Here is a 13,678-nt window from a genome sequence, read left to right on the forward strand (position 1 = left end):
TTAAATAAATGTGTTTTAAGTTGTTTTTTAAAAGAATATAGAGATGTACAACATCTTAAACTAAATGGTAGATTATTCCATAAAACAGGTGCTTGATAACTAAAAGAGCGCTGACCATAAGAGACTAGTTGAACAGTTTTGGGCTTTAAAAGTAGTTTATCTGATGTACGTAATGTTCGGCCAGGTGTATAAAGTTCTAAAAGATCTGAGAGGTAAACAGGAGCTAAATTATTTAAACATTTAAAAGTAAGTAATAAAATCTTAAAATCAATTCGATATTTAACAGGTAACCAGTGTAAATTATATAAAACAGGAGTTATGTGGTCACATTTCTTAGTTAAAGTAACAAGTCTAGCCGCATTATTCTGTACTTTTTGTAATTTATCTATAAGCTTTAAAGGTAAACCAACTAAAAGTGAATTAAAGTTAACTAATCGAGAAGTGACCAGAGAATTAACAAGTGACTTAGTGGCCTCTACAGTTACACATTTACGTATTTTACCTATATTTCTAATATTAAAATAGCACAATTTACAAATATTATTTACTTGAGCTCCCATAAGCATAAAACTATCAAAGATAGCGCCAATATTACGAGCAGAATAAGATGAAAATATATCACAATTACCAATTACAACAGGGGGGTTATCTTGTGCAGATTTACTTAATTGATGCCTTGAGCCTAATAACAAATATTCGGTTTTATCATCATTCAATTTTAGAAAGTTCTTTGACATCCATTTTCTAATTTCACTAATACAGTTCTCAAGTTGCAATTTTGATAAATTGAAAGAAGATAGACAATTAGGTGTAAATGAAATATATAATTGAGTATCATCGGCATACAAATGAAAGCTGAGACCATATTTTCTGACAATATCTCCTAATGGTGACGTATAGAGGGTAAATAAAATCGGACCAAGAACAGAACCTTGGGGAACCCCAGATGACAAAACAGATTCAGACGACGATTTGCAATTAACTAAAATACACTGTTTTCTACCCACAAGATAGCTCTCTAAAAGATTTAATGCAGAGCCACAAATACCGAATTTAAATTGAAGTCTACGTAGAAGAATGGAAGGGTCCACCGTGTCGAAAGCAGCAGATAAATCTAATAAAATTAAAAATGTACATTTTCTATTATCAATTTCCATTAAAATATCATTTGAAACCCGGGTTAAAGCTGTTTCGGTACTGTGAAATTGTTTATAAGCACTTTGAAATGGTTCATATAAACAGTTATCATCTAGATGGGCCTTTATCTGAGAAGCAATACATTTCTTCAATATTTTAGAAATAAAACTTAAGTTAGAGACTGGCCTGTAATTTTTAAAAACATTAGGATCCAATGTAGACTTTTTAATTAAAGGGGTAACATAAGCTCGTTAGAAAACGTTGGGAATAGTAGCGGATGATATACAAGAATTAATAATATTGGTAAAAACTGGAATAACTTCGTCTAGACAGTCCTTAAGAACAGAAGTCTGAACAGGATCTAATGAACAAGATTTAGGAGCAGACGATTTAATTAGCTTTAAAACAAAAGATTCACTAACCAAGTTAAAATTTTCTAAATAAACAGAATTTTCTAACTTATCAAAATCATGAGCGTAAAAGTCAATAGTTTTATTTAAATCATCAAGTTCAGTTCGTATTTTCTGTATTTTTATTTAAAAGAAATCAGAGAATAAATTTGCAAGTTCAGTGTCATTATCATTGTCCGGGAGGATAGTACGCTCAGCATTATGGTCCAAAAGGGAATTCACAACTTTATACAGGTCTTTTTGTCTGTTTTCGCCATTTTCTATTTTATCAGAGTAAAATTTAATTTTAGCATCTTCAATTAATTTATTCACATTGTTTTTTTAAAGATTTATAAACCTGTTTATGGACATGTAGATTTGTTTTCCGCCACAGATGTTCAGCCTTATTACGGTCCCTTTTGGCTTCTAAAATAGAATCATTAAACCACTGCGTATTGGGACGAATAGTAAATGTTTTCGTTTGAAGAGGAACAAGCGAGTCCAAAATTTCAGCAAGCTTTGAGTGATATTGGGTTGCCTTCTCTTGTATATCTTGAATACGTTGAATGCCATTGAAATTCGAGTTCACTATTTCCGCTTTAAATTTATTTATGTCAAATGATTTAAACCTTCGATATGTTAAAGTCTTTCTTGTTGGTTGTGGTTTCTGGATCATAAGATTAAAAGTTGCCGGGAAATGATCAGATATTAATTTGTCCGAGACAGAGAGATTATCCAGTTTAATATCACGTGGATTAGTTATCACCAGATCGAGAATATGTCCACCGTTATGAGTAGAAGAAGAAACATGTTGTGTGAGAGATCTATTATTCAGCATATCACAAAAATCAACCGCGGTAGAGTCGTTGGAATCATCAACATGAAAATTAAAATCTCCCCAAATAATAGTGCAACACTTAGTCATCATCAACTGGTCCAGAAATAATCCAAATTCTTCCATAAACTTTTGACACAATTTGCTATTGGGCAGGCGGTAAATTGTAATAATCCTAGTTTCCTTGAAAGAAAACTGTAGAGAACAATCCAAAATTTCAAAAGAATCAAAACGGTCATGACGGATTTTCTTACACTTAATAGATGACTGAAATATAAGTGCTACGCCTCCTCCACGTTAAACGCGAGGGCAATGTTGTATAGAATATCCATCAGGTACTAAAGCTGCGATTGTCGATGAGTCCGAACAGTCATTATTCAGCCACGTTTCAGTTATTCCACAAATATCAATAGAATTTTCAAAAATATAATCAGATAAAATTGTTGTTTTATTTCTTACGGATCTGGCATTAATTAATCCAAACGAAGTTGTTAAAACTGACGCTTCATTTTCAACCGCCTTTCTAATTTGTATAAGATTGTTGTTTATCTTCTGTTTTGGTCTAAAGTTTTTGATCTGTTTGTGATATTTGATAGAGTTTGAGGTGAGCTGGATGAGATTGCTATGATTAATGTTAATATTCAGTGGATTAGTGTTTAGAGGTTCATATGGTCTGTTGGTGGTGATAACTTTTAAATGTCTTTGATTTCTCCCAATTACTTCATTGTTGTCGTATGTATAATCATTCAAAGCGACTGTTTTATTTTCGACGGGCCATGCATTAAGACACAATTGTGTATTGTCTGGGCGTTGATCGATTTGTTTAGAAATTATTGGAATAGTAACAAGATTGCCCCTGTTTACTGTTCTGTGTCTTTTTACTGTATCATTTCTAATAGTAGTAGTTGGATTTTAAAACATCAATCTTTTTAACCCACTGCTTTCCACTCCTCACGCCTCTATTATTATTAATATTATTATTATTATTATTACTAAAACAATGAGATTTGGCTTGAATGTTATTGTTGTAAGAGTTCAGTTGTGATTGATAGTAGGTGAGTTGATTCAGATAGCTCACTAGCCACAACAGATACAAATTATTATGAAACATTTTGATAAAATACTGCATTCAGAGTTACTATTTTAAACAAAAACACACGCAGGACAAATACACAGCTGCCTCCTAGGCGCTTACATAATGTTTTCAATCTAGGCTTCCTAAAATTAGGCCTAAATTTTAATGAAAAGGCGATAATTAAATGTTTCTTCGCAATAGTTACATTTAAACAGCAAACACTACTTCGCATAAAAATGTTCCACATGCACGACAATAGAACTGAAATCTGTCGCAAATTTATCAACAAATTATAACTTAACAAAAACTGTTATACAATTATTTGAAAGTAACGGCTTTACCACGCCTGCGCATAAATAATATATATTTGTATGTCGAAATCCACATTAATCCACAATTAATCACAGGCACGAAAAACACAGAGCACAACAAGGCACAGTCAACCACTATGGTGTTTACAATAAAAGTTGCAGAGATCAAACTATTTGTCAATAAAGGTTGCTAACGGCAGGCCCATTGGGGCGGCCATTTTGAATTTTTGACAGTTGACAGCTGATCGACACAATGTAAACATTCTCCATAACAGATAGGTCAAAATACAAAAGCAATACATATATTTCACATCAAAATGGTCCTTTTGATCACGCACAAACATTAAATCAAAAAATCTATCACATCCATTATTGATAAATATATAATTATCGAAAAACACTCACAGTACCGTTTGAAGGTACCAGCGAACCCGCGCAGTGTTTAAGGCCATGAAACGAAGAAGCCTATTGATTTTCAGCAATTTCCAATAATTACTGCCAGAGTTATGGCCCTTGATCCCTTCAAAAAATCTTGTGGACGCTCTAAAGGCTAAAGTCAATATCCGAATGACTCTAAATTTATACACAGTGTTTAAGGTCATGAGGCAAAGGAGTCTATTCATTTTCAGTGATTTTCGATAATTACTGTCACAGTTATGGCTCTTGATCACTTTGAAAAATCTTGTGACGCTCTAGAGGCTAAAGTTATCATCCGATTGACTTCAGATTGATAAACAGAGTTTAAGAGCTTGAGACGAACAAGTATATTGATTTTCAATGAATTTTTATGACTTGACCAGCTAAATCCATGATATAAAATGAAATGAAATGGAGTTTAACGTCCTACTTTTTTGCTCCTAACCTGGGCTAATGAAGACGGGCATACGCCATACAGTGTGCTATGAGGGAAATTTTGCCCGGACAGCGGCACTACGGCCTACTCTTATATCGAATTCCAACTGCCAAGGGATCTTTTACGTGCACGCCAATGTGTACACGGGATCTCGGTTTTTCGTCCCATCCAAACGACTAGACAGCTTTCCTTGTCAGCCCCTCCGTCCTGCATCACTGACAAGGGAGAACCACGCCGGAAAATCTGGATGAACTTTCTCGGCCAATGCAGGGATCGAACATCCGACCTCCAGGCTAGCGAGCTAGCGTCTTACCCACTTAGCCACGTGATCCCCAAATCCATGATATAAGTTTTGTATACTAAACGTTAGCATGGGGCAGAACTGTATAAAAATCAAAAAAAATTCTAATGGTTTTCTGATAATTACTTCATGAGTTGTTACTCTTAATCAGATTTTAGTGTATTATGAATGTTTCATTACCGAAAGAAGTAAAAATATGCAACAACACTTGTTGACTGCCCGGATAATTTAGCTGCTGTGGGCGTATGTTTGGTTGCCTGGCAACCTATCTTTAAAACTGTTAAGTATATTACTGCTACACCAGAATTACAGTCAAGATTGTATTTCCTGAAAATCGGACCAAAACTTCCCATCTAAATGGGGTGACAGTGTGGTATGACATGTCATCAAAACAGCTCCCGTAGAATTTGAACGCTAAAATTGATTTTTTGTTGTTTTGAGTTGATTTGGGACCATGCTATCCAAAAATGTTTGGGTTCAAATTTTTTGACTCCTTGACCGCTCTGCGAGGGACATTTTTGAAATCGGGACGACTGATTGAGGCCATGGCTATTTCCGCCATTAATGGTGGGATTTTCATGATCTGAATTTTTATTCTTGGTTTTTATCATCATGCCAAAACCATCTATGTATGATACACTTAAAGCGAATGGAAGTAGTTTTCATTGACTTCCGGTGGGAAATACCAATTTACGCTGTCAAAAACTCTCATTAATTTCATCTAAGAGAAATCTATCTTGCAGTACCACTTTTTGTGGCTTCTGAGGCAGTGACTTTTGGGTGATTGGAATTGGAGATTCAAGACAAATTTGACATTACCTTCACCTCTATTGCGGTCACACACAGTGTAAACAAGATAATTGTGATCTTCAAAAATGGCAAGCAGATATAAAGTACTGCTTTTTAAATCCAACCAACTGTCGTATTTTTAAATAAATACAGCATAGAAATTACGCAAATCTTAAACGTTTTGGGAGAAAAAATACATTCAAATTATTTTACAACTGTATTATGTTCTTGTGCCAATTGTAGAAATAAAAGCTTACCGAAAAATTAAGAAAATTACATATTACAATGCTATTTGATAGCAATAATCCAATATTGAATATTCACGTATCAATATTGATAATTCATGTGTCACTTAAATGTCTTACATATTTTTCTTTTGCTATGCACGACAATATTCTAGGGGGCGCTAGTGTCGCTTGCTGTGAAATTAGTCTATAATTTGGTATTAGTTATTCATTATAAGGATTTGCGTCAATTCTTCCGTAAGAAGATATGGTCTAAAACCAATAAATGTGAGAACTATGCTGTGGCATTTTTATACGCTTACATTGAAATGTGGTCGTATATTGTTGTCGCGTCCGTTGGGCCGTCGGTCCGGCATCCACAATTGCTTGTGGACGCTCTAGAGGCTAAAGTTAATATCTGATTGACTTTAAATTTATATAGTATGTTTAAGGTCATGAGACGAAGAAGCCTATTGATTTTCAGCGATTTCCGATTATTTCTGCCAGAGTTATGGCCCTTGATCACTTCAAAAATTCTTATAGACGCTCTAGAGGCTAATGTTAATATCTGATTGACTTTAAATTCATACACAGTGTTTAAGGTCATGAGACGAAGAATCCTATTGATTTTCAGCTATTTCCGATGATTACTGCTAGAGTTATGGCTCTTGATCACTTAAAAAAATCTTGTGGACGCTTTAGAGGCTAAAGTTAATATCCGATTGACTTTAAATTTATACACAGTGTTTAAGGTCATGAAGCGAAGAATCCTATTGATTTTCAGCGATTTCCGATAATTACTGCCAGAGTTATGGCCCTAAAGTTATCATCCAATTGACTTCAGATTTATACACAGAGTTTAAGATCTTGAGACGAACAAGTATATTGATTTTCAATGAATTTTTATGACTTGAACAGCTAAATCCATGATATTAAAAGTTTTGTATACTAAACGTTAGATTGGGGCAGAACTTTATAAAAACCAAACAAATCCTAAGAGTTTTCTGATAATTACTTCATGAGTTGTTACTCTTATCGGATTTTAGTGTATTCTAAATGTTTCATTACCGAAAATAGTAAAAATATGCAACAACACTTGTTGACTGCCCGGACGATTTAGCTGCTGTGGGCGTATGTTTCGTTGCATGGCAACCTATCTTTCTCAATATGGAGCAAATTATTACTTGAAGACCCTAATTGTCGACGACAAATATTTACATATTTTAGCTATGTTTCTGAGATTAAAATAACTTATTTTAAAGATATTGTTTGTGATTTTCCAAAGAAAAAATTAAATTAAAAATTACACCAATATTTCTGGCTGACTGAAAAGTGACAATGCAACTATTTCCTGCTTGTATCGATAGATCAAAGTTTAACTTTTTCCTGGTTAAAAAAGACCCAATTACCAAATATTCTGTCTTACCTGCATTAAGTTTAAAAAAATTGATGTTCATCCAAATTTTTATGTGTGCAATAGAAGCTTCAACATTCAGCTTTGAAAGTTAATTTTAATAGGTTTGAACAAAATGTACCATTGTGTATCATTCGCATATAGATGAAACAATAATCCATGATGTCTTACTATGAGAACAAGTGGTTTACTGTATAAGCTAACCAAGATCAGTCCGAGGACAGACCCTTTGGGGTACACCAAAAGCCACAACAGAAGGGCTAGAAGTAAAGGTCTAGGAAAAAGATACAATTTCCTGGAAAAATCTTGATTTCGCCAAATTTCGAACCTCTGTATAAAACACTGGAATCGTTTGTGTAGCTTTATAAATATTATTTTGGTCTTGTTCACATTCTAATTAACCAGGAAACAACATTTATTTTCATGTATAACTTTTTTCCATAAAAATAAAAAAAAATTGAAAAAAATGCCAAAAAGTCACATTTTGTTTGAACTTTGATGGACGGTAGCACCCTCTAAAAAACTATTTTATTCTTTTATTTATTTTTTTTCATTTTTTTCTCATCAATTCCAACATAAATTGAGGGTAGCCCTTTAACTTTTCAAAATTTTGCAAAATAAGGACCACCCTAATGTTTATGTTAAAATTTTACAGATATCCTGATTTGAAAGTACGAGAGTTTGCTGTAAAATGTATCAGAAGAATTAATACTGATGATTTAATTGATTTTCTACCTCAATTAATACAAGCGTTAAAGTTTGAAAGTTATCATAATTGTCCTTTAGCTCGAATGTTGTTAGAACAATCATGTAAAAGTATTAGATTCGCACATCAATTTTTCTGGTGAGTATTAAAAATTATTTATTAAATGGACTTTCATAAGTTTCAATGTTTGATTCAGCTACGTCTGTGGTCATTGTTCAGGAGAGTAACCGTGTTATTCACAAAATTAAAGCTTTGATTAGACATTTAAATGTTTTTTTGTTGTCACCTTGTCCATCAGTTTGACCATCTGTCAACATTTGCTGTTCATGAGAGGACGATTCATATCAATATTCAGCATTCTACCACTTTTAGCTCAAGAGTTATTCCCTCTTTTCCGAAAACCTTGTTAATGTGGTTGTATATTGTCGCCCCGTCTGGCCATCGGTCCTGTGTCCACAAGCAATTGTGGACGCTCTAGAATTTAAAGTTAATATTACTTCAAAAAACCTTGTGGATGCTCTAGAGGCCAAAGTTAACCCTTAACTGGTCATCGTCATTTTGACGTCATGACCTCAACTGGTCAGGCTAAATAAAGGCTACGGTGAAATATTTTATATGCCTATTTCAAATGACTACTGCCGGATAATTATAAGGGATAGACTCTTGACACCAATAAAAAAGTTGAAGGGGATAAGTTGATCTATAATTTGCACTATTTTTTTTCACCTCATTTTAAAATGCAAATTCAGTTAATTTGCATAATTAACAAAATAATTTCTCTTTTTTTTTTTTTTTCGTTTATTCTACTTCAAAAGGTGTTTTCTTTGCGCTGTGTTTATCATTGGTACTTAAAAAACCCAAAAACATTATTCAATCAGTACTTTTAAAATAAATTCAGTAGTAATGCATTTGACAATTCAATGTTCATTTGAATCACAAATAAAATAAATTTATAGATCAATAATGAATTTTATAGTCTTTTATTGTGTAATATCATTCAAAACATTTAACAATGCACATAGCTTGATTTCAACGTTTACAGTTCAATAACAAATTTTATAGTCTTGCATTGTGTGATATCGTTCAAAACATAGGTTGATTACAACGTTTACAGTAGGTTTTCACTTGTTTTCGATTTCCAGTTTTCCTGTCCGAACAAACTATACAGTCAGGCTTATGGGTTTTATCTTCATAGAGGGCTGGGAAATGTGCCTCGGGTTTGTTGTAGTTAACCGATTGAATTTTCTCAGCAAGAAGACTTTTACTAACAACTATGCGGTAATCTTTACTGTTAAGTTTTTTCGCAGGGAAAGCTAGATTGTAGGCTACTTTAGCATTAGCTAATGTAACTTCAGTACAAAGTGCGAAATGACACGGTACGCCTTTCTTTTCTTATAGGGATACTTATAATATGACATTACTTGATCTAGCCTATCAGCACCACCCATGTATTTGTGTAGCAATATCGTCGTTGCCACATTGTTTTAAATTTATAGACAAGGAATAGAGAAATAAGATGGGTTAAACAACATTTTTTATCTTTACAAATTATACTCTATTGTCAGTATATTAGCTATGGTATGAGTTTATTTAAAACGCAAATTAATTATTTGTGAAATAGCCTGAGAATAACAGGAAAGGGGTTCTAAGTTCAAGGATAGATTGTGTTGAAAAACATGTGACGGAAAATTACGATTGCATCATTTGGCTTGTTTGACCAATCTCTATACTTATTTACATGATATTTGACCAATTAGATAATTGAACGTCCAAAACCCACAGCTACAAAACTATCATACTTGTGAGAATTTGTTAGATAACAGACAGATTCTGGAAGGGGAAAGATGTAACCATTCTATCAGCAGACTCGCCCATATCGTGTCTGACTAGCTAGGGTTGAGAATAACTTTAGTATTGTATTCTATACTATGCTTATATGTATCCAGCTTGATATATAAAATGTAAAAACAAACAGTTGCATTGTTATAACTACTGAGAAGACAAACGTCTTAAGAAAACAGTAAGAAATAAATATTTAAATACACGTGAAGCAGAAGTAAAGACAGCTAGAGACAAATTCTAGACGATCACAAGGCTACTAAGATATGTAGTAAGAAAAGATGCATGGGTTGTATGTAGGATGTGGCGACCGGTTTTTGGTATCACCGCTTTCCATGTCACACAGAAAGGCCCATGGTGCTACATATTATATTTGGTGCCGTGACCAGGATTCGACCTTCAAGGGAATCTAGAAGAATACATATTCTATTTGGTGCAGTACCTCAGTTTTGACCTTTAGAGTAAGCAGCAACTTTGGAAGTAGAAAACCCGTACAAACCAGCAATAGAAAATAATCTGGTGGAGAAAAATATTGGTGGAAGAACAAAAAGAAATCTGATGGAGAAAATTTTTGGTGGAAATAAGCTCATTCGCAGAATTAGGTAAATACATTTTGGCTGGAAAATTGAATTTGTTAATTTGTTTACAGACCATATAATAGTAAGGTTAAAATCAGATTAAAATACAATAAATGTTAAAATGCAACTGTGTAGGAAATAACATATAGTTATTCATAAGTTGAGATTGATAGTCAAATAACACACTATTTATGGATAACAATTACTGTGGTTTATTTCACTGCGACGTTTCAACAAGATTTCACAAGTCGTTATCAAGCATATAACACAAATAAATAAAATGAAAACAAAATAGCTATATATATATACACGAGCAGTGCGAACCCTCCAATGGGATGCAAAATCAGCAAGCATGAGCAACTGTCCCAAGCCGTTAAATAAACAATGTACATATATGGTTATAAACTGTAATTGGTATAGATAAGTGCAGGAATGAAGCCAAAGGATCAAACAATTATTAGCAGGTATAATGAGTCACGAGCAACTGGTCCTGACTGTAAAAACATATTAAATAAATCTATATATATATATATATACAGTAATTAGTTATAGATGAAAGTAATAATAAAAGATGAAAGGACAGGTATTATGGGGGGTGAAACTGAAGCCATAAGAAATTAATCCTAACAGTGAAGGCAATATGCAGTAAAGCAAATTGTAATTGATTTGAGGAGATGTACAAAGTTAAAAGCAATACAAATATTAAAATTAAAGGATAGTTCAGAGACGATGTAAACTACATTTTAATGATGCGATCATACGCTCTTGGAATGTAAATTCCTGGGTCCCTGTTTAGTTTTGGTTCATGCCTGCGTATATTAATAGCTTCATGGGTTCTTCGGTTTCGTTTGTTGTGGCAATTAACAGCTAACTTTTTGACGTTAGTCCAGTTCACTCGGTGGCGCGGGTTTTCAAATAGGTGTTCGGCAATGGCAGATTGGTTGGTGGGTGTTTTCGACATGTGTTCTTTAATTCTGATGTCTAAGGGCCTCTTCGATTCTCCAATGTATGATTCCCCACAGCTGCAGATGACTTGGTAAACACACCCTTTTGGGGAGATGGGTTTGGTGGGGGTTATCTTACCATTTGCTTTTATTAAATCCTTGGTTGTCTTGCCTTTGAGATATGTGGTTTCTATCTGCGCTTCTTGTTTTAATAATCTTCTAATTTGGTGGGAGATGTTTCCATGGAAGGGTATAAACACTCGTATAGGGGCTTTATTAGGTTTTAGTTTATCTGGTTTTGGTAGGTCGGATAGTGTGGAATTAATAATCTTTTTGACCATCTGTAGCGGATACTGCATATTGCCTTCACTGTTAGGATTAACTGCTTATGGCTTCAGTTTCACCCCCCATAATACTTGTCCTTTCATCTTTTATTATTACTTTCATCTATAACTAATTACTGTATTATTTGATATGTTTTTACAGTCAGGACCAGTTGCTCGTGACTCATTATACCTGCTAATAATTGTTTGATCCTTTGGCTTCATTCCTGCACTTATCTATACCAATTACAGTTTATAACCATATATGTACATTGTTTATTTAACGGCTTGGGACAGTTGCTCATGCTTGCTGATTTTGCATCCCATTGGAGGGTTCGCACTGCTCGTGTATATATATATATAGCTATTTTGTTTTCATTTTATTTATTTGTGTTATATGCTTGATAACGACTTGTGAAATCTTGTTGAAACGTCGCAGTGAAATAAACCACAGTAATTGTTATCCATAAATAGTGTGTTATTTGATTATGTTCCAATTACTAAATGCCATTTAAAGAGGATATTTGAGATTGATAGGTTTATTAAACAATATATATTATCACTAGTTAGGTGTGTATATTATCAGGTTAACACAACCTGTAGTAAAATTAAAGTTAAAGTGAGGGTCTCTAGGGAGTAGGTTTTAAAAAAAAAAAAAATGTTGATATAACTTAGGAATAATAATAATAAGGAAACGGAATAGGGTATAAAGTAAGGAACTAATGTCGTCTCCGGATCGCAGTAGGAAGAAGGCAGAGCTAAGGATGACGTTTGTGAGTGATTAACTCTAGTTTCCAAGTTGGCCGTGGTTTCTACTGAAATTCGTTAATTTGTGTTTTTGTGTTGTTCGTATATGTATTTAATTAGCTATATAAAGCTAATGTAATTTTGGGACTCAAGATTATGGTTTTAGTCGAGTTAGACTAAATTGGGTAATTTAACTTTTGAATAAAAAGTTGGGTTATGTTAAAAATCTCATGTAATTAAATTTAGGGATTTTGGTATAGTTTTTCCTGGAAAACTGAAATTAACAGCTCGTTAAATTGTGAGATTATTGCAAAGTCATTAATATGAGTTTAATACGAGGTTAAGGTAAGAATACGACACTTTTTAGAAAAGTGGAGGTATACGGTAGATTTTGTCCGTATATAATTTTATGTAATTAAATTTTGCTTAAGAAACGTAATATAAACGTTAACTATATATTTGCTAAATGTTATTTTGTCATTAATTAAATTTTGCTTTAGAAATGTAATATAAACGTTAAATATATATTTGCTAAGTCCTATTTTGTGTCATTAATTCAATTTTGCTTTAAATTGTTCACCCAAGGTGGTTAGGAATTAGTAATTTGACATGTCACATTGTACTAGTATGTTTATTCAAAACAATAGGTATAAACACTGTGTTAAATTTGATGTATGTAAAAGTCACATGACTTCAGTGGTGAGTGAATGAAACTATATGTATAATTAAAGGCTAGGTATATTCTGATTGTCATGGTTATATAAATATCAACAACTGGTGTTCCGAGGGAGTGAAGTGCACGTCACTTGCTTTGAACATAATTCTATGTAATAATGTTATGTCACCATAGTGTTGGAATAGGCTAAGGGCCCTGCTTGTTTTAGACATTCAGTGGTGTACGATAACAATATAGTTGTTTGGTTGACATGTCAAAAACGAAATATTAGTCAAAACGTAATACAAAATTGTAAATGATTAGGTCAAAAAGGTCACATTACTGACGTGTGAAATATCAAATATTAATGAAATTGTTTTGGCAGAATTCTAAAACAGAAATGGGAATTATAAAATTGTAAGGTCAAGAGGTCAGAGTTAGTTTGGAGAATTATAATTAAAGAGACACATCAAAGTTTATTAATAATTCAATAAAGTTTAGTTTTAATTAAGAGTAAGATTTACTAATAAGTTTTCGAAATAGTAATGTTAGACTAAT

General features: G+C 33.1%; 1 protein-coding gene across 2 annotated transcripts in view; it reads left to right on the top strand.

Annotated features, from left to right (window-relative positions):
- The window catches only part of LOC126825420 (phosphatidylinositol 4-phosphate 3-kinase C2 domain-containing subunit alpha), a 684,289-nt gene that overhangs the window by 386,709 nt on the left and 283,902 nt on the right, over window positions 1–13,678 (top strand). For both annotated transcript variants that reach the window (XR_008788423.1, XM_056101571.1), the window contains exon 19: window positions 7,984–8,172. The gene's annotated coding sequence lies outside the window, so the exon portion shown is untranslated. The remainder of the gene's footprint in view (window positions 1–7,983; window positions 8,173–13,678) is intronic.

Source organism: Patella vulgata, chromosome 6 (assembly GCF_932274485.2).
Source record: "Patella vulgata chromosome 6, xgPatVulg1.2, whole genome shotgun sequence".
Lineage (NCBI taxonomy): Eukaryota > Metazoa > Mollusca > Gastropoda > Patellidae > Patella > Patella vulgata.